Source organism: Alnus glutinosa, chromosome 4 (genome assembly GCF_958979055.1).
Source record: "Alnus glutinosa chromosome 4, dhAlnGlut1.1, whole genome shotgun sequence".
NCBI lineage: Eukaryota > Viridiplantae > Streptophyta > Magnoliopsida > Fagales > Betulaceae > Alnus > Alnus glutinosa.
This window is the reverse complement of record NC_084889.1, coordinates 30,382,368-30,410,190: the sequence shown is the minus strand read 5'-3', so window position 1 is coordinate 30,410,190 and position 27,823 is coordinate 30,382,368. Positions and strand designations below refer to the sequence as shown.

The window sequence follows — 27,823 nt, the reverse complement described above, 5'->3', positions numbered from 1 at the left end:
CCAAAGTTTTGTACATGAGCTTTGTATATTTGATTAAAAGTATGTTTGAGTTTGTAATTTTAAAAAGTGTAATTTAAAATAACGATTTTAAAATGAATAATTTGAAAAAAATGATTTTTAAAAACGTAGTTAAGTGTTTGATAAAGTCACTGTTTAGTCTTTAAAATTAAAAATTAGCTTTTATAATTTTGTGTTTTTAAAAAAGTATCATGTTACTTGCGATTTGAAAAAACAGAATTTTTTTACGTTTTTAAATTATAATTTTTAAAAATGCAGTTGCTAAACAATTTATGTTTTGCAATTTAATTTAAAATCGTACTTATTATCTACGAAATCGCAATTTCAAATACACCGTAAGGAAACTAAAACCCCATGTAACCACGGAATAAGTAAAGCGAAAGAAATATTTACCGTCCGATTTGGTAAAACTCATGGTTACTCCAACATTTGCAAGTGTTCTTCTGTTTCTTTATGAACCCATGTAACCATGCAAAGTGAACACCTTTTATATATATATATATATATATATATATTTAAAATATGAAATTACTCTTTACTCCATGTATTTGGCCTATAAAAAGGACAAGTCTTGGGGTGAGGGCATAAGCTTTTAGACGAAATTTCTTTCAAGTCTTTCATTCTCTACTCACTTTGTTCTCATTTTATCCAGCTCTTGTACTCTGTTCCACTCTTGTTCTCCTGCTCTAATTCCTGTAAGTGTATTCTACAGCCATAATAATACATTTGCAATTGCCAAAATTGTTGTTCCAAACTCTGCTTCAAGCTCAAATTTCGTGCTTACTCTTGAAATTTTTTCATAATGTTTAAATCTATTTCTTCCTTGAGCTCTAGATCTGCTTTCTCTGATGAAGATGGTAATTCTGTTAATTTTGATAAATGGAAAATCCCTAAGCTCTCCACTAGGAGTATTTATATTACTTCTTGGTTTAAAAATGTTTTTAAAGCTGAACATGATATTAAAACTGTTGAAAAAACTTTTGCTATATCTAGTAAGAGTGAAAAATATGAATTATTGGATAAAAAAATTATTGATGATGCTCTGGTTAAAGGCTATGATTATTTGCATATTGGAGCTGTTCAAGTTGCTTTTAAACCACTAGCTAGGCTAGATGCTGATGCTTCCGTTTCGCTTTGTCTTCGTGATCCTAGACTTGTTGATTTTCGGACTAGTATTATTGGTATGATACAATCTTCTTTGTTTAATCGACCAATCCATTTTAATACTTTCCCCAACTTTTCTCTTTCTTTGACTGATGTTCATATTACTAAAGCATTGACTTTAAATGTTTTGATTTCTGGTTGTAACATGGAAGAAGGTAGAAGACCTGTTGCTATCATCTACCGCATTTATTACAAATTGCTAAAAGGCTCTCCAAATTCTCATTCTGTTATCGATCATTCTTGGGACTATTTTAAGTTAATTGAAAGTTCTAGACAAGATCCTAAAATATATATTCCTAAAATGATCCAATGGAATGAAATTCACTTTCCTGATGAGTGGATTTTAGAAAATGTTTGCGTGCCTGGTATAGTAAAGGAAACCACTGGTCCTGGTTACAATATCCAACAAAATTTAGATGGATCTGTTAAAATTAGGTTTTTCTGATTTAAATCTTTCTAATAGAAGAGAAAGACCATTAACTATTAATTAGGGGTGTAAATTTGTAACGTTCTTTTATTTTCACTTTTTCCTTTTGCGTCGCTGCCTTCTTCAAATCTTCTTGTCTTCTCGCCATTCTTCACGCTTGCCTTCCTTGAATCTTCATTCCTTTCCTCTGTTTCTTTGTTTGCTTTTGCTTTCCTTCACAACACACACGGGCCGAGATCGAGAGGGTTGCTACTGTTACGGTTACTGTCAAAGAAGTGAAGAACTCAAGAGAGAGCAAGAGTTCTGGATTAAGGTGGGTTTTGTTTTTCTTTTATTTTAGTTTCTTTTCCTTTGCTCCTTTGTACTGGGTTGTTGGACGTGAAGAACAAAGGGACAGCTAGAGGAGAAATAAAGGGAGAGATTTCTTGGGGTTTTTTTTTTTTGAAGGGGAGGGCTAATCGGCCTCAAACTTCGTCTTTGTTTCTCTACAGATTTGGTGATTTCTGAAGCAGATGGAGCAAAGGAAGTAGAAGTTTAGGTTAGATCTGGTTCATTTGTTTAGATATGGTTTAATTGTTTGTAGATCTATTCTTTAAATTGGTTAGATCGGTCAGGTTAATGTTTTGGTGCTTGAGTTTGTTATTGCTTTCTTATTTGTGTGCACTTTGCTTGAGTGTAGTGTTCTGTGCTCAGTGTGACAAAAGGTGCATGAGAGTAAAGTGAAAATTTGAGGTTCTATAAAATTATGTTTTATTCACACAACTAAGATTGTTTTGATCTTACTTGTAATTCAGTAACATGTTTATATAATGCTTAATTTGAAGTCTGTGTCGTGCTGGGATATTGGGATTTGGTATCTTGTTGTAGGCAATGATGTAGAAATTTGTTATTTGCATGAACTGGAAAGCAAACCTGATTTTTAGATCTGTTCTGTACTAAAGTTTATACATCATATTTGTGATTTTTTGTTGCTTGATTTTTTCCAAATTTGAACAATTAGGGTGAGTCACAACTATGCCTATTATGAAAAATGTCAATGAGTCACGTGACAAGCTTGCTGAAACCCCATAACCTTCCTTGCAAACAAAATTGGAGAATGAGAATATTATTGAAATCTTTGATGACCATGATCACTAGTTATAAATTCATTTTAGTTTTTATTGTTATTAATTCATTTAACTTATTCTCTTTTTTTTTTTCCTTTTTTTTTTTTTTGTTTCTTTTCTTGTATTCTAGTTACAGATGATTGGGAGCCAGACTTGCAGAAAGCTAGAAACCGGACCATGTTTGGATATGTTTAATGTGTTATAAACTTGGTTATGAACTTTTTCTTAATATGTTTATGGACTCTTGGGTTTGTACTTTTTTAATAGGTTTATGAACTTTTGGGTTTGTAATATGTAATTTTGTATGGATGTGGAATTTCCCTGAGGGCATGATAGTAAATATGTATGATTAATAATTTTGATTAATAGAATTACTTTCAATGTCTTGGAATGAAATTTTAGGAAGTAGGAACTTGGTTAGCTATTTTTATTATTTGGTTTCTCTTCAGACATGTTGTGGATCATTACACTAATCTTAGTTTAATAAGATTATGTTTTTAAAAGTTGGGTTAAAACGTTTAAATAAATTCTAAAAAAGTTAAAATGAATTCCAAAAACTAGGCCCAAAAAGTAATATATATATATATATATTTTAAATATCATCCGGTTCGGATAACTAAAGTTTACGGTTTCAGAGCTGGTTATTGAAATTCAATAACCGAGCATCTCGGAGCCAATTCCTGGTTATGACTCAATAACTGGGAATTGGTTTCGGGTTTACACTCCTACTATTAATGAAAGAAGAAATTTTTTTGCTAGTAATATTGGCAGAATTGCAATGGAAAGGCAAAGAAATAGAAATTTATTTATTTATTTAGTTTTGATCTCAAACTAAAAGGAGTATCCACTTATTCCCAAGTTTGCTCTACTTTTTATTTTGCTAAACAATCTACTGCTCCATATACAGAATAAGAAAATGATGTTTCTCCCTTTGCTTCTGATTTTATTGCACCTCTTATTCACTAATGCAATGTTATCCATGCTTCTATTAAAACATTTTTTCACAAATCGATTAGCCAGCCTTGCAAATAGATTTTTCTTAAAAAGAAAATCAATAGCGAAGGCATGCTTATAGTGCTAATTATTCTGAAAGTAAAAAAGCCTATATTAAAATTTAATGGACTAGTAAAATGATTGAATTAGTCTTATGCTCGCTCAGCCTATTTCCAACACCTCTTTTATGTAGAACTAAGTATTGCTTCTGTTAGTGACCCAAACCAGTTGGCGCTCTCTTATTTCCCCCATCGCTTTGAAAGATGTCTCTTATTCCACTAATATATTGAAAGAGACCAAATCGGATCATTTCAAACCAATTTTTGATAAAATGGACATTACCAAACTCCTATATCATGTTGTCTATTTTGATAAAATTATTTCTCTTAAGGATTAGGGTGATCACCCTTTCAAACCAAGAAGAGCAATTCCAAACATTCTTCTCCTGAACCTTGCCAAAGCATTCATTACCTTCAGAGATACTCATAATGTGGATGCTTATGGTACGAAGTTTCCTCCTATGTTACATTTTATTATAAAGTTCAAGATTCCCTGGATCTTGAAATGGCAATATGTTAAAGATGGCAACATCCTGGATCGACATTGGTTCGTGCAATGCTGGGACAAATTCTACACAAGCTAATCTTATTATAGAAGTTGTTAATAAGGATTTTGCTAAGAAGACTGCATGTTCTATGGCTCCTCCAACTGTTATTGTTGCTAAACTTATTACTCAAGAGGAAAAGAATTATGCTGCTGTTACTTCTCCATCTTCTTCAAAGACAAAACAGTCTAAAAAGAAGAAGAAATGTCCTTCAAAGAAAGAGATGGCCATGCTCACGCTACTCCTAAAGTCTTTTGGAGATGATGATGATGATGAAAATGATGATAAAGAAGAAGATGAAGAAGAAGAAGAAAATTCGGAAACATCCTCTTCCCCTAGTCATGGCTTTCTTTTTGGGCATGACCCACTTTGCTCCTAGGATCCGGTCTCGGGTATTGATGATATTCCTGAACTCAACTATTGACTCATGCAAAAGACAGCATTATTAGCTCCACAGAACTCCACCGAAAGTTCCTTTGTCTTGATGCGGGATTATTAGCTGCACTGAAAGCTTTGTTATCACATGGCTACAGTGGACAACACTATTGACTTCTACAGTCCATTCGATTGCTGTTCTACATGTTGTTCTCCTGCTATCCTACTTGCAATCTTTCTTGTTAATTCGGTAAATATTTCAGTATTTTGAAATAAACTTGCAATTATTAAATTTTGTTTTAAATTATTTTACCATTATTTGCATTCTTGCAAGGCTGGTTTTACCGCCTGATTACCCTATCCACTGCATCATATTTATTGTAACTGTTATTCTCTACACACACTCACCTTCACATTCCCACATCAGTGTCATCCTTTCCTTTAATAAGGATGGTTTCAAGAGGGGGTGGCTAGCTTGAATAACAGTTTGGTCAGTTTTGACAAAAAAGTTTTTTAACAACATTTAAAATACCAACAATGGGGTTATAGAAGTTTTGGAGAAAATAATTAAAAAAAAAAAACAGGATGTGCTTTTATTTTCAATCATCTTTTCAACCCACTGAATTTTATTTTATCTTTTTCAAGTGTTTTGAAAAAGTATTGTTATAAGCAATTCTATGCTGATGGTTTTCTTTGGAAAGAAAATTCTTTTTTAAAGATGGCCCATCAAAATCATGAAAAGTCATTTTCTTAACAGGAAACAAGAAGTAGAAGGAGAAACATCATTTTCTTCTTCAGCCTGAGAAGGGATTGCAGATTGGTCAAGTCATCCATGTAGGATGAATCAGAATTAGAAGAATCTCTGGATTGTAAAATCCTAATGAGATCATTCCTTTCTTCTTCATCAATTTTTAATGAATTAATTTTATTTTTTAATTTACCAGGTGGGTTGGGACACTTATCAGCATAATGCCATTTTTTACCATAGTTAAAGCATTTTCCTTTAGAAGGTTTAATATTCTTTCGCCCAGGTTTTTTAAATATTTTTTCATCAGGTTTATTAAATCTTCTTTTCTTAATATGATGGGATCTTTTTCTAATAAACTTATATGGTTTTTTTCTGTCTCCTGGAAGGAGCAATGGGAGGTAAACCAATTTGTTCACAAAAATTACCCATTTTATATTTAGCTTTTTTAACATTTTTTAATTGTTGTCTTATCATTTTTTGATCAATACACATTTTTATACCAAGTTTTTTAATAACAGAAAACAAATCACCATAGGTTAAGTTTTCATAATTAAATGGTTCCAGTAGTAGAGTCAACAAGTTCATCTTTTACTTTGTGAGCAAATAAAGAAAGTAATCCATCATTGAATTTTTCTTTCCAGTAAAGCTTTAAACTATCAGTTATAAGCATAACACGAGAAAGAAAAACATCTTGATGCTATCTATAATCAGACATGGTAGGATATCGAAGATTATTCAAATAATCATAGATACGAGTAGTAATATTGGAAGGAATTCCAACAAAATGTTTAATAATGGTATAGATCATAGCATTAATACCATCAGACAATTGTTTGCCATGATCAAGGATGTGTATACCATCATCATCCTTTTTAACAGCTTGTCTAATATGGATTCTAGACTCTTCAGTAAGGTGTCTATCCCACCAATTTCAAAGTGTACTAGAGAATCCAGTAGTAATAAGGTTAACAATTTCTTGGTGGCTAAGACTATGATTAGTGACATAAGCATTAGCAACCATAGACATATGATTCATCTTATTAAAAATTTCTTGTTCGGATAAACTATCAATATTTCATTCATATAATTTATCGGCAGAAATAGAAAATTGGTTTTGAAAAAACCTTTCTTCTAATTGTAAATCTGGAGGAGTTGGTTTAGAATACCAATTCTTGGTAAGGTTAACAGGTTTGGTTTTATCAAAAATTCTTTGTAGTTTTGGAGAAACATCTATTTGTCCAAAGTTTGCTTCAAGTATATATATAAATGATTGGTTCTGTCGTGCTCTGTTTTTTGAACATGAAACAGAGGACTCGGAGAATTTTTTTTATGTCAAGGTAAGTTTTCCTACAGCAGCAGATTCATCCAGAGCTACTGCACTTGAGGAAGCTGTCATTTGTCCTAGGATTGCTCCTCAAGCTGCAGCCTGCATATAAGGAAACTGAAATAATCAAAGCTACACGTTCAGCTGCAGCAATAAAAGCTTGTACAGATGGAATAGGCGCAGTTCATGATACAATCAAAGATCCTGGATTAATGACATATGGTGTTCTCCATATTAGAACTTGTGCAGCTAAGTCTGGAAAGGGAGACCATACAAGGCATTGAATCAAGCACATTAGGAAAGGAACAGATTGTGGAGAATCCTACCTTTAGTGCAGGTGACAAAGTATGTATGTTCCTGTTAATAGTGCCTAGAGTATTCTGTATGTAAACCATCTTGAGAATTAAGAAATATACATCCTTTGTCTAAAAATCGTTCATTTTAAACTTAGTCCTTCTTTTCACTCTATTAATTAGGACCCAAAACAATAGTTGGGTTCATATGCTTCCTTACATGTGCATGAGCTCTTGTTTAGTTTGGAATTCTCAAGAAAAGAAGAAGAAAAAAATACACGTTAAAAACAACAGACTTCGTGGTTTTCTTTTCTGTTAAGTTAAACATTTAAGACTCTGTGTTGTTCTTAAAAAACGTTAAACGTTAAAAACCGTTAGTGCCGTTTAAAACAGTCCGTGAGTTACTTAAAAGGAAGACGTCATATGCCTCAAAAATTCTGTCATTCAATCCTAATAGTTGGTTTTTTAACGGCAGATGTGCTGTTTTTTTTTTTTTTTACAACATTGAAGTTACATCCGTCGTATAAGTGATATCTTATAATTATTTACTCAAATTTTTTTCAAATTCAAACAAATAATTATAGAAGATCTTGATACTCAATTATAGTAAAAAATTTAGTCAACGCTCTCTAATTAAGGCTTCATTATGAATCTATGATGAAAACAATTTACTATGTTAAAAGATGAAAAATATTCAATACACAGTATATTGCAACTTTAAAGAGAAAGAGAGAAGAGGAAAAATCACAAAGATGGAGTAAGATCTCGATTATAATAAAAATGTTAGCCAATGCTATTTAATTAATAACCCAATTATGAATTTATGATAAAATGATTTAGTTTCAAAAAAGTAAAATCATTAGACGACTACGAGATATGATACATTACCACCTCTAAACACAATTACTGACCACGCACACGTGGTAACTTGTATTTTATTTTTTATTTTTTTTTTTATTTTTTTTTTTTTTAAAAAAAAAAAAAAAAAAAAAAAAACCTAAAGCTAGCTGGGAAAAAGTTGTTGTATGGACAAAGTGGTCAAGAGTTGTGTATTGAAATGACAAAAGACCATATCTCTAATTACCCTAATCTTGAAAGTTTTCTCAAATATAATATTTAGTTGATGGTTGGATTTATTTTCATAACCAAAAGTTTTGCAATAAGTTTTGCAAATTAAAGAAAGTACTCAAATTGTATACTAAATTATATAAACAGGATAGATTATTTTTCAAATGCATATATCATTTACAGAATTTTATTGTAAACACTTATTACAATTGTTTCTACGTAAATAAGTTTTTCAGAATTAAAATAGAATTTGAGCTAAGATCAACCATATCAAAGAAAAAATTTAGCCATATTGGTAATTGAAAGTAGGATGTTAAAAAATTTTGAATATAAAAATTTAATCAATAATTTTTTATCCTAAAAGATTTGAGGAATGATTATCAAATAAAATAAAATATAAAATAAATATTATTTAAAATGTAATAAAAAATTGACTTATACTAAGTACGTTAAGCCTCAAAATTTATCGACCTGCATGTATGGCCATAATGCGCAACTGCGCGCTCATGGTGTTTAATAAGGAAGTACAAAATTTGTGTGTAATTATATATTATTTAATAAATCTAAATGATTTCTTTACTTTCCAAAATTCATTTTCTGTTCTTATTATATTCTTCATCAAAATATTGAGATTCATAAAATATAAAAATAAATAAAAATTATTTATTTCTTACTCATTAATCTTCCAATCCAGAATGAATTTTTTTATTAGTGGTACTAAAAAATTCTCCTAACATCACTGTTATGGTCATAGAAAATTATTGAGGATATGTGATCGATGCTTTGGGACAATGAATAGATAAACATGGTGTAATATAAACACACCAGTGTGGGCATCCACAGCAGTTTTTTTAAATGGGGTTTGTTTTTTAAATTTTAGTGAAAATTGTAAGAAAATTACAAAAACCCTTTGACGACCACTTCCCTAAAATTTTAGTTTTCTTGGAAAGTGAATAATAATTTCCAATGCACCGATGCTTTGGAACAATGAATACATAACATAAAGGGAAAATTGCACCGTTGGTCCCTGTGGTATTTTATAATTATTTTTTACTCCCTGTGGTTTAAAAAATTACTGAGAGATCCTTGTGGTATGCAATAATTACAAATCAATCCCTGGCGTCAAATTCTGTCAAATTTTTTAACAGATTCCGTCAAATGCCACGTCAGCGACACGTGTCACCATCTTATGGCGACACGTGTCCATCTTAATAAAAAAATATAAATTTATTAAAAAATAAATAAAAATACTTATTTTCTTTTTTTTTTTTTTAAAAAAAAAAAAAAAAAAAAAAAAAACTGAATGGTGGCTTGGCCACCCATTTGGGGGTGGCCGCGCGCCACCCCCAGAGGCCGCAGGGGGTGGCGCGCGGCCACCCCCAAGCCACAGGGGGTGGCCCGATGGCCACCCCAGGCAACTGGGGGTGGCCCGATGGCCACCCCAGGCAACTGGGGGTGGCCGCGCGCCACCCCCAGACAACTCCGGGGTGGCGCGCAGCCACCGTCGCTGACGTGGCATTTGACGGAATCTGTTAAAAAATTTGACAGAATTTGACGCCAGGGATCGATTTGTAATTATTGCATACCACAAGGATCTCCCAGTAATTTTTTAAACCACAGGGAGTAAAAAATAATTATGAAATACTACAGGGACCAACGGTGCAATTTTTCCTAACATAAAAGGGTGTAATATAAACACATTAGTTTGAGCATTCACAACAGCTTTTTTAAAGGGGGTCTGTTCTCTAAGTTTTAGGAAAAATTTCGAGAAAGTTACAAAAACTCCTCCACAGTAGCTTTCGTAAAATTTTCGTTTCCATAGGAAGTGATTAGTGCTTCCCAATGCATTGAGAAACACTATTCACTTTTCATTTAATTGTTTATTCACAAAATATATTATTTCTCTCATACTTTATCTTTCTTTCTTTTTTTTCTTTTTTTTTTTTTTTTTTTTTTTTTTTTTTTTTTTTTAATGATATGAGAAAAAATGAAGGAAATTGCTTTGAAGTGTTTTTTGATAGGGAAGTAAAAAGTAGTTTTGTTTCTTCTATTTAAGGAAAATGGTTGGGAAGCTGCTGTGAATGCTCTTACGCTCCTGTGTCCACCCCATATCTAGCAACAGTTATCCTATATTGGTTTCCTTCCCAATTTTTAGAAAAAATTTCATGAAAAAATCATAAAACCTCCCACAGCAGATGTTCTATATTTAGATGAGGGGGTTGGGAATGAATAGTAATTCCTTAAGTATATATGTTTACTATTCATTCCATATGTATTATTTTAATATAAAAAAAAGGTATATTTAATTGATATCAGGTTCGCGAATTACATAAAAAAAGATTCGCTATTTGAATCTTTACTTTGAGAAATGATGACGAGTCCTTTAATCGGCTCCTCCCTTTATAATAAAAAAATATAAATTTATTCAATTTTTTTCTTTTTTAATATAATTGTATTTTTTATTGTAGGAGGAGGGTACCGGTTAAAGTTTCCATTATCATTTCTCCTTTACTTTTGATAGTGCATCTTTTGTGAAAAGAAGAGAACTTGGAAAACTGTACTCTCACAACCATAGCTTGGCCACCTAGATGGGACGTGACGTCAATGCCCAACTGTTGCACTTTTGACTTCTCTTCAGATTCGGGACACTTCTTTCCTAGGGACTTGGATCCTCATCCGCAGAGGAGCCGGTTAGTTCTATATAAAGGCATTTTGGTAATTTTACATTATATAAAATTATCAAAATGCCCTCACTTAAAATCAACTTGCTCCAACTCAATTGGAGAGGATCCGATTTCCTTTCGTAATGGGTAGAGGCGCGCAATTATTACTTTACGTACGTGCCGATTATTATCGTCGATTTAAGTGTAATAAGTGATAGATTTTTTTAAATCAAAATTCAATTTTAATTTATTGTACAAATTTTGAGATTTAACTTTATATAATAAAATTTTTTTTTAAAATAAAATAAAATTTTTTTAAAAAGAAAATAAAGAAAAATCGAAATTTAACTCTATTTCCAAACGGATTATTAAAGTATTAAAATTATTAGACAACTATTAGATATAAATTAGTCTAATAAATTATTATGTGTCCGTAAAGTATATAAGAAGCTTATATGTTTTATTAAAATAAAAAATATATGAAAAGTACCTGATATTAAAAAGATATATAACTCTTATATGTTTTAAAAACTCATAATAAATTTTTAAATCAGTATAATAAATTATTATATCATAAATAATTACTACAAATTAATTTGTAACTAATTTATGTCCCGCAATTAAATTGTATTGTCACTCTCAACGTACAAGTAAGTTTCCCTTTATTACATCCGCGTGTTTATGAGTTGAATATCAATGGTTTGCATTTGTTAAAGCATCATTGGTGAGCTCTCTATTTTAAATTTTTCACTTAAGTTTGTTAAAAAACTTAAAAGAAAGTACAATTTAACAGACTCTATATAATTTTTCTATTTTATTCGTCAACTATTTGTTAATAGCATCTACATGAAAAATATAAATAAGCTTTATGAACAAACTGCGACAATTATACTAAAGTGATATATCAAACTCAGGTGTGTTAGTTTGTTTTCTCTTAAATATTATGTGATTTTAGATTTATTATTGGATTAAAATTTAATAATAATTTTAAAATATATGAAAAAATTTAGGAGAAAAGAAAAACAAAAATCTCCCTGTAGAATTACTCAATGTATTTTTACTCTCCTTGAATCACTGGTGTCATCGACTTGAGCAAAGTGGTTCTGCAAAAGCACAATTTGCTTTGGGTGAAGGTTGTGCCTCATTTTCCCTCGACACACTTCCGCTAATTTTGGCAGAGCATCTTTTAGTAATGGAACATGACTGGCTCACAACTCCTTTGCATAACTTCCTCACAATCCCACTTACAATAGTGTGGGGCCCACACACATAGGCCACACACTATTGTGAGTGGAGTAATGATTGAACACTACCTCAAGATACAACTTTTCACCACCTTGCACATGTGGCAAGGTAGTCCCCCACCTTAATTTATTTTTAAAAAATAAAAAAACTCAAAAAGTAGTGGGGGACCACCTTGCTACTTAGGCAAGATGGTGAAAAGTTGTATCTTTAGGTGATAGTGAATCATTACCCTTGTGAGTGAGGGTTGTGAGGGAGTTGTGATGGAGTTGTAATTTTATCATTTTCCTTTAGTAACTAGGCCATTTGAAGACCTCGATGCATGCGCTCCGCTACTAGACGAAACTATAGGGAAATGATATTTATACAATAAATTTATATAATTTTTACACAATATACTTATATGAAATGTACACTCGACGCCTACCTGCTCTTCTCCAAACCCGCATTTACCTTTTTCACTAATTACACATTTGTTTGTATTGAGTAATGATTCATTATTATCAAAATATACATTTTTTTTTTTTTTTATCATTTTGTGACTTCAAAAAATATGATTTAAAATAACGATTTTAAAATGTGCAATTTAAAAAAAGTAATTTTTAAAAACGCAGTTAAGCGTTTGATAAAATCAAGGTTTAACCTTTAAAATTGAAAATTAACTTTTATAATTCTGTATTTTTAAAAAGTACTATCTTACCTGCGATTTGAAAAAGCAGATTTTCTGCGTTTTTAAATTACAATTTTTAAAAACGCAGTTGTCAAATGATTTACGTTTTACGATTTAATTTAAAATCGCACTTATTATCTACAAAATTGCAATTTCAAACGCACACTAAAGAAACTTAAACCCCATGTAACCATGGAATAAGTAAAGCGAAAGAAATATTTACCGTCAGATTTGGTAAAACTCATGGTTACTCCAGCATTTGAAAGTGTTCTGTTTCTTTATGAACCCCATATAACTATGCAAAGTGAACACCTTTTATATATATATATTTAAAACATGAAATTACTCTTTACTCCATGTATTTGGCCTATAAAAAAAAGACCAAGTCTTGGGGTGAGGCATAAGCTTTTAGACGAAATTTCTTTCATGTCTTTGATTCACTACGTACTAACCTTGTTCTCATATTATCCAGCTCTTGTAATCTGTTCCGCTCTTGTCCTCCAACTCTAATTCCTGTAAGTGTATTCTACAGCCATAGTAATACATTTGCAATTGCCAAAATTGTCGTTTCATACTCTGCTTTGCGCTCAAATTTCGTGCTTACTCTTGAATTTTTTTCATAATGTTTAAATCTAAATCTTCCGTGAGCTCTAGATCTACTTTCTCTGTTGAAGATGATAATTCTGTTGATTTTGATAAATGGAAAATCCCTAAGCTCTCCACTAGGAGGATTTATATTACTTCTTGGTTTAAAAATGTTTTTAAAGCCGATCATGATGTTAAAACTGTTGAACAAACTTTTGCTATATCTAGTAAGAATGAAAAATATGAATTATTTGATAGAAAAGTTATTAATGATGCTCTGGCTGAAGGCTATCAATATATGCATATTGGAGCTGTTCAAGTTGCTTTTAAACCACTAGCTAGGCTAGATGCTAATGCTTCCGTTTCGCTTTGTTTTCGTGATGCTAGACTTAATGATTTCCAGACTAGTATTTTTGGTATGATACAATCTCCTTTGTTTAATCGACCAATCCATTTTAATACTTTCCCCGACTTTTCTCTTTCTTTGACTGATGTTCATATTACTAAAGCATTGACTTTAAATGTTTTAACTTCTGGTTGTAACATGGAAGAAGGTAGAAGACCTCTTGCTATCAGCTACCGCATCTATTACAAGTTGCTAAACTATCTGAATCCTCGAGCTGTTAAAAAAAAATGTGGGATCTTTGCTATGTTAATTGAAAGTTCTACACAAGATGCTAAAATGGATAAAATTGACCTCCCTAATGAGTGGCTTTTAGAAAATGTTTCCCAGCCTGCTAGAGTGTAAATGAAATCACTAATCTTGGTTGCAATATCCAACAAAATTTAGATGGATCTGTTAAAATTAGTTTTTTCTGATTTAAATCTTTCTAATAGAAGAGAAAGACCGTTAACTATTAATTAAGGGTGTAATAACCTGGTTGGTACTCGGAGCGTAACCGGCTCAAATCTTCTTGTCTTCTCGCCATTCTTGAATCTTCACGCCATTCTTCACGCTTGCCTTCTTCTTGAATCTTCCTTCTTTTCCTCTGTATTTTTGTTTGCTTTTGTTTTCCTTCACAACACACGACCGAGATCGATAGAGACCTGAGAAAGTTGCTGCTGCTACCGTTGCTGTCAAAGAAGTGAAGAACTAAAGAGAGAGCAAAAGTTCTGGATTAAGGTGGGTTTTGTTTTTCTTCTTTTGTTTTAGTTTCTTTGTACTGGGTTTTTGGACGTGAAGAACAAAGGGACGGCTAGAGGAGAAATGGAGGGAAGGACTTGTGGGGTTTTTTTTTTTCTTTTAAATTGGAGGGCTATTCGGCCTCAACAATAACTTACTGACTTCGTCTTTGTTTCTCTACAGTTTTGGTGATTTCTGAAGCAGATGGAGCAAAGGAAGTAGGTTAGGTTAGATCTGGTTCATTTTTAGATATGGTTTAATTATTTGTAGTTCTGTTCTTTAAATTGGTTAGATCGGTTAGGTTAATGTTGTGGTGCTGGAGTGTGTTAATGCTTTCTGATTTGAGTGCACTTTGCATGAGTGTAGTGTTCTGTGCTTAGTGTAACAAAAGGTGCATGAAAGTAGATTGAAAATTTGAGGTTCTATAAATTTATGTTTTATTCACACAACTAAGATTGTTTTGATCTTACTTGTAATTCAGTAACAGATTTTTATAATGCTTAATTTGAAGTCTGTTTCGTGCTGGGATATTGGGATTTGGTATCTTGTTGTAGGCAATGATGTAGAAATTTGTTATTTGCATGAACTGGAAAGCAAACCTGATTTTTAGATCTGTTCTTTACTAAAGTTTATGCATGTTGTGTTGAATTGAGTGGGTTTTGTTTTGTGATTTTTTGTTGCTTGATTTTTTCCGAATTTGAACAGTTGGTGTGTTATACTATAGGGGTGAGTCACAACTAGGCCTATTATGAAAAATGTCAATGAGTCACATGACAAGCCTGCAACACCATCTACAAATGTTGAAACTCCATTACCTTCCTTGCAAACAAAATTAGAGAATGAGAATATTATTGAAATCTTTGACGAGCATGATAAATAGTTATAAATTCATTTTAGTTTTCGTTATTATTAATTCTTTTTAGTTATTTATTCAACTCATTCTATTTTTTTTTTTCTTGTATTGTAGTTATAGATGATTGGGAGCAAGACCTGCAGAAAGTTAGAAATTGGACCATGCTTGGTTATGAACTTTTTTTAATATGTTTATGAACTTTTAGGTTTGTACTTTTTTAATATGTTTATGAACTTTTGGGTTTTTAATATGTAATTATGTATGGATGTAAAATTTCCTTGAGGGCATGATAGTTAATATGTATGATTAGTAATTTTGATTCATACAATTACTTTCAATGTCTTGGAATGAAATTTTAAGAAATAGGAACTTGGTTAGCTATTTCTATTGTTAGGTTTCTCTTCAGACATGTTGCGGATCATTACTCATCTTAGTTCGATAAGATTATGTTTTTAAAAGTTGGGTTAAAATGTTTAAATAAATCTCAAAAAAGTTTAAATGAATTCCAAAAAAGTAGGCCCAATACTTATATAGGCCCAAAGAGTAATTTTTATTTTTTTTAAAAAAATATTACCTGGTTTGGATAATCGGAGTACACCATTTCGGAGCTGGTTATTGGACGATGGAGTCGATTCCTAATTATGACCCAATAATCGGAACTGCTTTCAGTTTACATTCCTACTATTAAAGAAAGAAAAAACTCTTTTGCTAGTTCTACTACAACAGAAGAATTTCAATGGAGAGACAAAGATCTTGAAAAATTTGTCTAGTTCTGATTTAAAACTAAGAGGGGTTTCCACTAATTCATAAGTTTGCTCTGCTTTTTATTCTCCCTCTGTTTTTTATTTTAATGCTCCTCTTATTCACTAATGCAATGTTGTCCATGGTTCTATTAAAACATTTTTTCACAAATCGATTGGCCAGCCTTGCAAAATGATTTTTCTTAAAAAGAAAATCAACAGCGAAGGCATGCTTATCGTGCTAATTATTCTGGAAGTAAAAAAATCCTGTATTAAAATTCAATGGACTAGTAAAATGATTGAATTAGTCTTCTCCTATTGCTTCACCTGTTACTATTGCAAATAGATTCATTACATTCAGTCCAGAACCTACTGTACCCGTTGAAGCTGGGGTGAGAGTGATGGGATTAGAGGGGTCCTGGAAAATGGGTTTTGGTTGAAATGGAAGGCTGCCAACTGCAACGATTGCGAGAAAAGTGGAGGGTTTTTTGGGTTTGGGTTCGTGTTCGACGACGACAACATTAACTACTGTTCCCAGTGCTTCTGCGCAGATAGAGCTCATTATGTAGGTTGTAAAAATTGTGGTCAGTTTTCTCTCGAGAGACTAATTTTTCTCTTTCTCAGTCTTAGAAAATTTTCTTTCTCAGATTCCATATTGGTTTTATCGTTTTTTGTTGTTGATTCAGATGGATTCAGCGATGCGTTCGGTAGGTTCAGCCTGCCCATCTACATCTCTTTCGGCGTATGAGAATCTCAAGGTACATACAGTTTTGCTTGACAGTGCGGGAATGAGGCGGACTATTCAGCTTCAAAGAAAAACACAAGACTCTGGACGTGCTTGGAGATTATTCAACATCAATGGTATTGGAGACTTCCTGGGTGTGCTTTCTTTTTGAATCTGCAGAATCAAGCTGATCAATACATGCTAAAATCGACCCTCTGTTTTCAGCTATAGAGGTCTTCCCAAACTCCCATGGCAGGTTAGTTTATGTTTTGTGTATTGGGTTTATCATTTTGGAATTTCTTTTTGTTTTTGAAAGCAAAATAGATTTCTTTTTGAAATGGTATTGTGTGAAAGAGACGTAGATGGGCAAGCTGAAGCTACAGAAAGCATCGCCGAAGCCATCTGAATCAACAACAAAAAAGATAAGACAGATATAGAATCTGAGAGTCACTGAAATTGCTAAAATCAAACAGTTCAACGAAAATTGCAGACGGATCATTTCTCAAACGGACGTTTTCTTGCCCGTCAGCCTTCAGTTGTGTTTCTTAAGTGAAACGACGATGTTTTTAGAAAAAAAAATCTTGACCCTTTATTTTTCTACGGCAGATGTGTTGTAGTTTTACACTACAGCACTGAAGCGAGATTCTGTTAATAATGCCTAGAGTCTTCTTTATGTAAACCATCTTGAGAATTAAGAAATATGCATCCTTTTGTCCAAAAATCGTTCATTTTAAACTTCGTCCTTTTCACGCTATTAATTAGGACCCAAAACAATCGTTGGGTTCGTCTGCTTCCTTACACGTGCATGAGCTCTTGTTGAGTTTGGAATTCTCAAGAAAAGAAGAAAAAAAATGTTAAAACAGTAGACTTCGTGCTGTTCTTTTTCTATTACTTAATCGTTAAGACTGTGTTGTTCTTAAAAAAAGTTAAATGTTAAAAACCGTTAGTGCCGTTTAAAACAGTCCGTGAGTTATTTTTTTTTATATATAGATAAACAGTCCGTGAGTTATTTGAATGGAAGACGTCATATGCCTTAAAAATTCTGTCATTCAATCCTCATAGTTGGTTTTTTAACGGCATATGTGCTGTTCTTTTCTTTTATAACATTGAGATTCGTCTTATAAGTGATATCTCATAATTATATATTTAAAGTTTTTTAAATTCAAACAAATAATTATAAAATATTCTGATCCCCAATTATAGTAGAAATTTTAGTCAATGCTCTCTAATTAAGGCCTCGTTATGATGTAAAAAAATTTATCATGTTAAAAGATGAAAAATATACGCAGTGTATTGCGACTTTAAGGGAGAAAGAGAGAAGGAAAAATCACAAAGATGGAAGAAGACCTCGATTATAGTAACAATGTTTGTCAATGCTATTTAATTAATAACCCAATTATGAATTTATGATAAAATGATTTAATTAAACGACTATGAGATATGATACATTGCCTCCTCAAGACACAATTACTGACTACGCACTAAAGAGAAAAAGAAGAAAGAAGAGAGGTGTTTGAAGATGAGAGAGGCTCCGTGCCTCCTTCCCCCCAATGGTGCTTTCCTCCTAGGGCTATGGAGGTTTTTTTTTTTTTTTTTTTTTCCCTAGCTTAGATTCAGTTGAGCTTTTGTTCTCCCAGTCCTTCTAGGGCTATTGAGCTTTTTTTTTTTTTTAGTTCTTATAGGGCTATGGAGCTTTGAGTCTCATAATCATTTTAGGGCTATGGAACTTTGTGTTTTTTATTGTTTTTGGTTTTTTCAGGCAAGAAGGATAACACATGACATCTCGTAGGGAAGCGGCCTCTCCGTCTGTGTCGTCGGTGAAAGTTTGGATAAGCTTTCTTCTTTTACATCTACTTTTGAGTTTTGAGGCCAGATCTTGTTTTTTTCGCCGGTTCTTGCAAAACGCGCATAGTTTCTCCTCAAGACACAATTACTGACTACGCACTAGAGAGAAAAAGAAGAAAGAAGAGAGGTGTTTGAAGATGAGAGAGGCTCCGTGCCTCCTTCCCCCCAATGGTGCTTTCCTCCTAGGGCTATGGAGGTTTTTTTTTTTTTTTTTTCCCTAGCTTAGATTCAGTTGAGCTTTTGTTCTCCCAGTCCTTCTAGGACTATTGAGCTTTTTTTTTTTCTTTTTTCTTTTTTCTTTTTTTTTTTCTTTTTTTTTTTTTAGTTCTTATGGGGCTATGGAGCTTTGAGTCTCATAATCATTTTAGGGCTATGGAACTTTGTGTTTTTTCTTGTTTTTGGTTTTTTCAGGCAAGAAGGATAACACATGACGTCTCGTAGGGAAGCGGCCTCTCCGTCTGTGTCGTCGGTGAAAGTTTGGATGAGCTTTCTTCTTTTACATCTACTTTTGAGTTTTGAGGCCAGATCTATGTTTTTTTCGCCGGTTCTTGCAAAACGCGCATAGTTTCTTTTTCGACGTCGGCTTGTGTTGGGTGATTTATGTAGTTTTTTTTTTTTCTCTATTTTTTTTAGAGTTGTTTTTTAAAGTCTGTCTGTTAAATTTGCAGATTTTACTGGACTTTTTATGGCTTGTTTGCTAGATCAGTCATCTTTTCTTTGTTACGGGTGCTTTATTGTTAAAGAGTAATTCAAACATCTGTCCTTGTAATATTTGTTTATTTGTAGGTAGCACCCAAGTCAGATTTTTCTAGCTTAGTGTGTATGGTGTTGATGTGTCTTTATTCATTATATTTGCCTTTGGGCCTCTTCAGATTAATGCATTGTAGCTCCGATTATTTTGTTAAAAAAAAAAACTGACCATGCACACGTGGCAACTTGTATTTTATTTTTTATTTTTTATTTTTTTTTTAAAAAAAAAAATACTAAAGCTAGCTGGGGGAAAAGTTGCTATGTGGGTAAGATGGTTAAGAGTTATGTCTTGAGATGGCAAAATATCATATCTCTAATTACCCTAATCTTTTTGAAAGTTTTCTCAAATATGATATTTAGTTGATGGTTTGGATTTATTTTCATAACGAAAAGTTTTGAAATAAGTTTTGCAAATTAAAGAGAGAACTCGAATTGTATACTAAATTATATAGACAGGCTATATTATTTTTCGAATGCACATATCATTTACAAGATTTTATTGGCAACACTTGTTACAATTGTTTCTACATAAATAAGTTTTTCAGAATTAAAATGGATAGAATTTGACCTAAGATCAACCATATCAAAGAAAAATTTTAGCCATATTATTAATTGAAAAAAGGATGTTAAAAAAATTTGAATATAAAAATTTAATCAATAATTTTTCATCCTAAAAGATTTGAGGAATGATTATTAAATAAAATATAAAATAAATATTATTGAAAATATAATAAAAAATTCACTTATATTTAGTACGTTAAGCCTCAAAATTTATCAACCTGCATGTATGGTCATAATGCGCAACTTCGCGAATCGCGCCCATGGTGTTTAATAAGTACAAAATTTGTGTGTAATTTTATATTATTTAATAAATCTAAATGATTTCTTTACTTTCCAAAATTCATTTTTATGTTCTTATTATTTTCATAATCAAAATATTGAGATTCATAAAATATAAAAAAAAAAATTAAAAAAAAAATATTTATTTCTTACTCATTATTCTTTCAATCCAGAATTAATTAATTTTGAAAAATGTTAAAAAAAAAATCAAGTGCACACTCTCCTATCACATGAAAATAGGACCCATATGTGATGAACCCACCCATATAAGAGAAGAAGTGTGCACTAGATTTTTTCTAAAACCTCCCTAATTGTTTTTGTTAGTGTTACTAAAAAAATTCTCCTAACATCACTGTTATGGTCATAGAAAATTATTGAGGATATGTGATCGATGCTTTGGAACGATGAATACATAATTGGCCTTGTTTGGCGATGGTTAAAATTTTTTTTCACAAAAATAATCAACTTCAAAATATTTTACCTTTATATCATATTAATAATTTTTTATTATTAGTCTTCGAGTCTTTTTTAGCAATATATTAGCTAGCAAATGTTATTTTATTCGAAATAATAATAATAATAATAATAATATATTGAGAAGTGGGGTTAGCATCTTTTGTGAAAAGAAGAGAACTTGGAAACTGTACTCTCACGAGTGGTATTACAGACTTACAGTGCTAGCTATTAAGCTATAAGCTTATAAAAACACTTATATTGAATCGTGTATATTTTAATCTAAAATAGTTAATCAAAACTCACTTTATCTAGTTTAGTTAATGAATTTTAAAAAGTACACTCCATCCGATTATTTATTCTTAACTTTATACTCTTTTTTTACTCTTATTTTATTCTTTTTATCTCTTTTCCACTTTTTGTCATTTTACTTTTTTTACTTTTTATATGTAGAAAATCTACCAAAACTCTATATAGAGTTGCACTATTTATAAATCTACCAAAACTCTATTTTAGATTTAGGATAAATAATTCAATAGAAAAGTGTTTTTGTGAGTTTATTATCTATTATAGATTTAAATTAGGCTTGACAATTTCGACACGACCCGCGAATCTGACACGAATATATAGGATTTGGGTTTATACTATAACCCTTTTATGACCCGTTAATGACACGTTTATGACCTACCAACATGTTTATGATACGTTTATGACTCATTGACCCGTTTATAACACATGTATGACGCGATAATTATATATTTTTTACCAAATTAATTAAACGGATTGACACGCTAACATGATGGGTTAACAAACCAACCAAATAAATTGACACTACAACCCAAATTGTCTGGCCTAATTTAAATGGACTTTTCTAAGCCCATCCTCAATTATCACAACCATAGCTTGGCCACCTAGCCAGATGCATGCGCTCCACTACTACCGGACGAAAATACTGATCCAGCGTCACTTCTTATGGGACGTGCCATCAATGCCCAGCTGTTACACTTTTGACTTCTCTTCAATTCTGCACTTCTTTCCAGGGACCGAGATCCCCTCAAATTCTTTTAGAATTTGAGAATCTCAAATTCTTTAATCTTGGCCCTTCATCTGATCTAATGGATGAAAACTGGTCAGTAACTTTGAAATTTAAAATTCAAATTTTAAACCCATCTGACCAAAATTTTAAAATTCAAATTTTAAACTTATCCAACCAAACATACCAATACCCCTAAAAGAAGACGTGAACACAAAGTTTAAAGAGGAAGTCGCATGTTTGGGTTTTTTGGTCGGATGGGTTTAACCCCGCCGGAGAATCGGTCGCACCCAGGTGGAAGCTGACCTCGGGCCGCCCGCACGCGTCGGTTGCCGAACCAGCGCCTGAGCATGGGGAGCACGGAGAGTCCTCCGGGCGCCTGGGCTTCCACTGCCGGAGAATCTGTCGCCGAACCACATCAGCCCACGCCACACCCAGATGGAAGCCGACCTCGGGCCGCCCGGGACCCCTGGGCTGCGCCGTCCGGTAGGTCCGAACCACGTCCTTCGAATCCGGGAGGGTTTCTGCGGGCGGCGGTGAGGGGATCTCATTGAGATCGATTCCGAGCCCCACGGGCTTTGGGTTCGGGTTCGGGTTCTCCTTGGGTTCTTCGCTTGAATCAGTGAGTTCTATTAACCGAGTCTCCGTTCCAAGTTTTTCTGGATTTTGAATATGTACATCCCCTTTTGAAGTTTAAATCTCTGTGCTCTTTTTTTTTTTTTTCTGGATTTTGAAAAATAAAATTGGAAAATTTCAACCCGAAAGATGTGTTGAATTTTACTTCATGTGACAGACTTTCTCAGATCTGTTTGGGTGTGTTCCTGGATAACTTGGAGGTAGAATTTTGTCTTACAGTAAGATTTACACTAGCTACGTGACTTTATTATTCTTTTATGGAACATGCGTTTCTGTTGAGTGTGAAAGCTAAATCAGGTAGCAATTTTCATAGTTCGTTCATTTGTGCCGATATGTTAAGTGATATAATTTTACCACTAAAAATTCTGCCAGAAACGCTGATTTTTTCATTACTACCAAGTCAATGGACAATTTCTTTTTGTTTGGGCAGGCCTGCTTGTGATGTGGCTATATCAAGTCTAGGATGGATTTCTGTTGAACCAGTGAGCAAATCAATCAAAATATCTGATCCAAATTTAGAGGAAACAAACACAGAACTGCAGTTAACTGTCCATGTTCCCAATGCCCATGGCCAAAGTTGGAGCAGAGTGGTATCAAGAGTTGACAGAGAAGGAAGAAGAAGCAAGACCAAAGTGCTACTTTTGATGCTGGTGGATCCATGATCAATATATATATAATCAATTTGCTTATTGTAAGAATATTGTACTTCTTTTTTGGGGTTGAATGTAAAAGGATAGTGTATTATTTTTTTTCAATATAGAATGTGAATGGTTGGAATGATTCATACTAGTTGCTTTGTTCTTCTTTTCTGTTCTAGCTTGTTTTGTTTTGGGCAGTTTGAAGAGGACTGTGTTTTGTCCTGAAGCAAGGGATGTAAACCAGACCATTGTGATGAACAAAATCGACAAAAGCATTGTATGAGGCATTTTCAGGTTACTGCTAGAGTCTGTACTGTTTATAGAACTAGAATGTATGAGGCATTTTCAGATTTTGCTTGTATTGTTTTCAGATTGTGTTTCATATGGCTAAATATGCCAACCTAACATTACAATGATAACAAAAGGCATAAATATCTTGAAGTTGCTTGAATTTGAAAGGACAAGGGGTTGTTCACTTTGGTCATTGGGTTTTATAAGAGAGGATGGCAATCATCTTTACTCTGTATTGCTCATTAATAAAAAAGGGAGCTTTAAATGCAAAGTCAGATTGGATCAGTTTACAAAACTGGGGAGAATATAAGGCCAGCAAGCTCGTGTTTTCTTACAAATAAGATGGAAGAATAACAAGACCGCTTTACTACCTGATTTAGCTTTCACACTGGCCTGTCACTAAAAAATGAGCAGGCTTTTTTTCTTTTTCTTTTTAACCTCTCTGTGCTAAAATGCATAGAACCCAATTGGAGTTTTGTTATGTGAAAGGAACTTGTCAAATATGTGTCTGCTTCTGCTTTTCTGTCGTCCAACTTGCTGGTGGCAACCTAACATTACAATGATAACAAAATTTCCACCAGTATATCAACAAATCCAATTTAAACATAAAACATATAATATCATGCCATTACAATTTCTGCATAACCAAACACAATTTTTATTTACTATAGTGCTAGAAGCACGAACACCACCTGGCCCAATTGCAAGTCTTCCTGCAAGCATTCAATTGCTAGAAATAACATAATTTCATGAGCAATTAACTTAATTTCAACACAAAAATAACATAATTTCAACACAAAAATGTTATACATAGATTTCCAACCCACCAAAACAACAAAAAATTACAATTCTTGACCACCATTTAAATGGACATCAAACCACAACGTCAATTGTATAATCTCATGAGCAATGTAACTTAATTTCAACACAAAAATAACATAATTCCAACACAAAAATGTTATACATAGAACACCAACCCACCAAAACAACAAAAAATTACAATTCTTGACCACCATTTAAACTTGCACCACCACACCAACTTGATTAATTTTCCAAGTGACGATAGAAAAATCAATGTCCTGTACATATTTCAACATCAAAGTTAATTTTTAAAATTAACTCAATAAGAATATGCTAAAGAAAAAAATTCTCTCCAATCGTAAGCTTGTTACTTACAAAAAAATTTATGAAGTTCACATTTGCATTTGTGCTATTAGCAAGGGATGTTGGTGTAAGATTTAAGTTTGCTTGAGTAAGAGGTGGTTTCTGCAACAAAAGCTACTCTATTTCTCAAGTTTGCTTGAGGAAGGTAGAAGAAGGACGTACACAACTGAAGGTAGAAGAAGAATGTACAGTCTTTCTTTCTTTTCTCTTTATGTTATGTTTTGTTTATTTATTTATTTTTTTTGTTTTGGAGGGAAAAAGCTTGAGGAAGGACGTACATCACATCTTTCTTTTCCCTTTATTTTTTTTTTTCATCCATTTTGGAGGGAAGCAAACTTTTCTTGGGAAGCTGCAAAGTTACTGCCCAGTTTTCATCCATTAGATCAGATGAAGGGCCAAAATTAAGAATTTGAGATTCTCAAATTCTTTTAGAATTTGAGGGGATCTCGGTCCCTTTCCAAGAGGGTAGAGGCGCACAATTATTACTTACGTACGTCCTATTACTATGGTCCTTTTGACAATTGAATTTTAATTTATTGTGTAAATTTTAAAGTTTGATGTCATAAATTAAAATTAAAATTTTTTTTAAAAGGTTAAATAAAATATAATTTATTTCTTTTAAAAAAAAAAAAAGTAAAAAAGAATTAGAATTAAACTCTGATATCAAACGGACCATTAGATGACTATTAGATATAAATTAGTCTAATAAATTATTGTGTGCATGTAAAGTATATGAGAAACTTATATTTTTTTATTAATATTATTAAAAAATATATGAGAAGTACTTGATATTAAAAAGATATGTAATTCTTACATGTTTTAAAAATACATAATAATGTTTTTTAATAAAAAAAAATACATAATAATTTTTTAAATCAGTCTAATAAATTATTATATTGTGAATAATTACTACAAATTAATATGTAACTAATTTATGTCCCATTACATCCGCGTGTTTATGCGTTGAATATCAACAATTTGCATTTGTTAGAGCATCACTAATAAGCTCTTTATTTTAAATTTTTCACTAAAGTTTAGTGAAAAGCTCAAAAAAAAAAAAAAAAGACTTTATTTTTTTATTTTTAATTTTTTTTGACATATTTACATAAGAGGGGGATAGTAGATTCGAATTAGTGACCTCCACTTCATGAGGTGTGGTCCATAACCAACTGAATTACTCATCGGGAACAAATACACTTTAACAAATTCTTTATAATTTTTTTATTTTATTCGTCAACTATTCGTTAACAGCATCTGCATGAAAAATATAAATAAGCTTTATAAACTAATTGTATTTTTTTAAAGTCTTTGGAAGCGACAATTATACTAAATGATATTTCAAACTCTCAAGGTGTTAGTTTGTTTTCTCTCTAAAATATTATGTGACTTTAGATTTATTATTATATTAAAATTTAATAATAATTTTAAAATATATGAAAATTTTAAGGAGAAAAAAAAAAAACCAAAATCTCCCTGTAGAATTACTCAATGCATTTTTTCTCTCCTTGAATCACGGGTGTCCGTGTCATCGACTTGAGCAAAGTGGTCATGTAAAAGCATATTTCCTTTGAGTGAAAGTTGTGCCTCATTTTTCCTCAAAACACGTCCGTTAATTTTGAGCTTATTTGGCATAGGTATTGGCATATGCAGAACATAGTAGTGAGTTGTTAATTTTAAAATTAGTAAAAAGTGATGATGTGGGGTATTGATTGGGAGGACCCTTGACCGGCTCCCTCCCCCATTTTCAATATAAAAGGCCATTATATTCAAAAAGAAAAAATAAAATAATATAAAAAACTAAAAGTGAAATAAAATGGCCTTTTATATTGAAAAGAGACCGGCTCCCTCCCCCATTTTCAATATAAAAGGCCATTATATTCAAAAAGAAGAAATAAAATAATATAAAAAACTAAAAGTGGAATAAAATGGCCTTTTATATTGAAAAGGGGAGGGAGCCGGTCAAGGGTCCCCCATTTTCAATATAAAAGGCCATTACATTCAAAAAGAAGAAATAAAATAATATAAAAAACTAAAAGTGGAATAAAATGGCTTTTATATTGAAAAGGGGGGAGGGAGCTGGTCAAGGGTCCCCCCAATCACTATCCGATGATGTGATAGAAAAATAAAAATAAAAATTGTATTGTAGTGAATTTTTTTATTTGAATTGTAGTGAATTTTTTTATTTGAATAGTAACAAAAAATTATTGATGTGTTATAAAAAATGAAGAAAAAAAATGAGAATATTTTGATGTTGTTGATATTGGAAAATATGAAAAAGTAAAAAAGAAAACAAGTACATGAACAGTAACACAGTATTACTCTATTATGTTCGGGTGCTTGGCAAACAAGGCCTTTGGCGGAGCATCTTTTAGTAACTAGGCCATTTGAAGACCTTGATGCATGTGCTCCATTACTGGACGAAACTACATAGAAATGATATTTATACAATAAATTTACATAATTTTTACATAACATACTTACATGAGATAGACTCATGTGAGTGAAATTCACCACATATAAATGTGTTGTATAAAAGTTATTGTGTAATAATCACAAACCCGAAACTATATTTGAATTACCTGGCAAGTACACTCAACACCTACCTGCTCTTCTCCAAACCCGCATTTACCTTTCCCACTTTTTCCCTCATTACACACTTGTTTGCATTGAGGAATGATTCACTACTATCAAAAAAGAGAATAACTTTTATTCAGTGGTGGCAAAAACCAACACTTTTCTGCTCACCAATAAGAAGTTGACATATAAGTATGGAACAAAAAAAAAACAAAAATAGTAAGTGTTGGCAAAACACTGGATCATCCTCCTTCCTTCACTCTTTTAGTCTTTAGAAAGAAAAAAAAAAAAAAAAAAAAAAATCCTCCTCCCAGCAACTGTCCCACGCCGGACCTCGAGATCGGCGGCAACTCCACTGCCGGATCGACAACTCCACGGCGTCGGAAATCGAAGGAGAAGACGACGACGTGACGAAGCTGAACGAGGTGAGTAGTCCCTGGACAGGAAGGATCGTCTCTTCTTGGACCCAAAGTTGGCCAAGGGTGGCCGCGCGGCCATCCCTGGGGGTGGCCTTCGGGCCAACCCTAGATCCATCTAGGGCTGGCCTGATGGCCACCCTAGGCCCTACGCGACCACCCCCGGCCACTGGGGGGTGGCCGCACGGTCCATGGGGCGGCCGCGCAGCCATCCCCGGGGTCAAGGGGTGGCCTACAGGCCAGCCCTAGATGGATCTATGGCTAGCCTGATGGCCACCCCATACCACTAGGGGGTGCCCGCGTGGCTACCCTCGGTACATGGGGCGGCCACCCTTGGGGTCTGGGGTTGGCCCAAACCTGGGGATGGCCTTCGGGCCAACCCTTCTTTACGGGTGCCACTCACAATCAACCGGGTGGCCGTTGATCCGTAGGAGGAGCAGTGTTCGGTGGCGTGTTCCGACTC

The 27,823-nt window shown here is 32.9% G+C and overlaps 4 long non-coding RNA genes across 4 annotated transcripts; all 4 read left to right on the top strand.

The window, feature by feature from the left end:
- Positions 1-719: 719 nt before the first annotated feature.
- Positions 720-3,096, top strand: LOC133865926 (uncharacterized). Its single transcript, XR_009899835.1, has 3 exons — positions 720-1,922; positions 2,101-2,147; positions 2,846-3,096. It is a non-coding gene; the product is annotated as an uncharacterized LOC133865926 (long non-coding RNA).
- A 10,018-nt stretch (positions 3,097-13,114) lies between these two features.
- LOC133865929 (uncharacterized) lies at positions 13,115-18,318 on the top strand. Its single transcript, XR_009899838.1, has 3 exons — positions 13,115-13,210; positions 16,343-16,580; positions 16,683-18,318. It is a non-coding gene; the product is annotated as an uncharacterized LOC133865929 (long non-coding RNA).
- Positions 14,242-15,621, top strand: LOC133865927 (uncharacterized). The gene is made up of 3 exons (XR_009899836.1): positions 14,242-14,403; positions 14,587-14,630; positions 15,371-15,621. It is a non-coding gene; the product is annotated as an uncharacterized LOC133865927 (long non-coding RNA).
- Positions 18,319-21,701: 3,383 nt separating the features above from the next.
- On the top strand, positions 21,702-23,061 carry LOC133866789 (uncharacterized). The gene is made up of 2 exons (XR_009899919.1): positions 21,702-22,263; positions 22,708-23,061. It is a non-coding gene; the product is annotated as an uncharacterized LOC133866789 (long non-coding RNA).
- Positions 23,062-27,823: the final 4,762 nt, after the last annotated feature.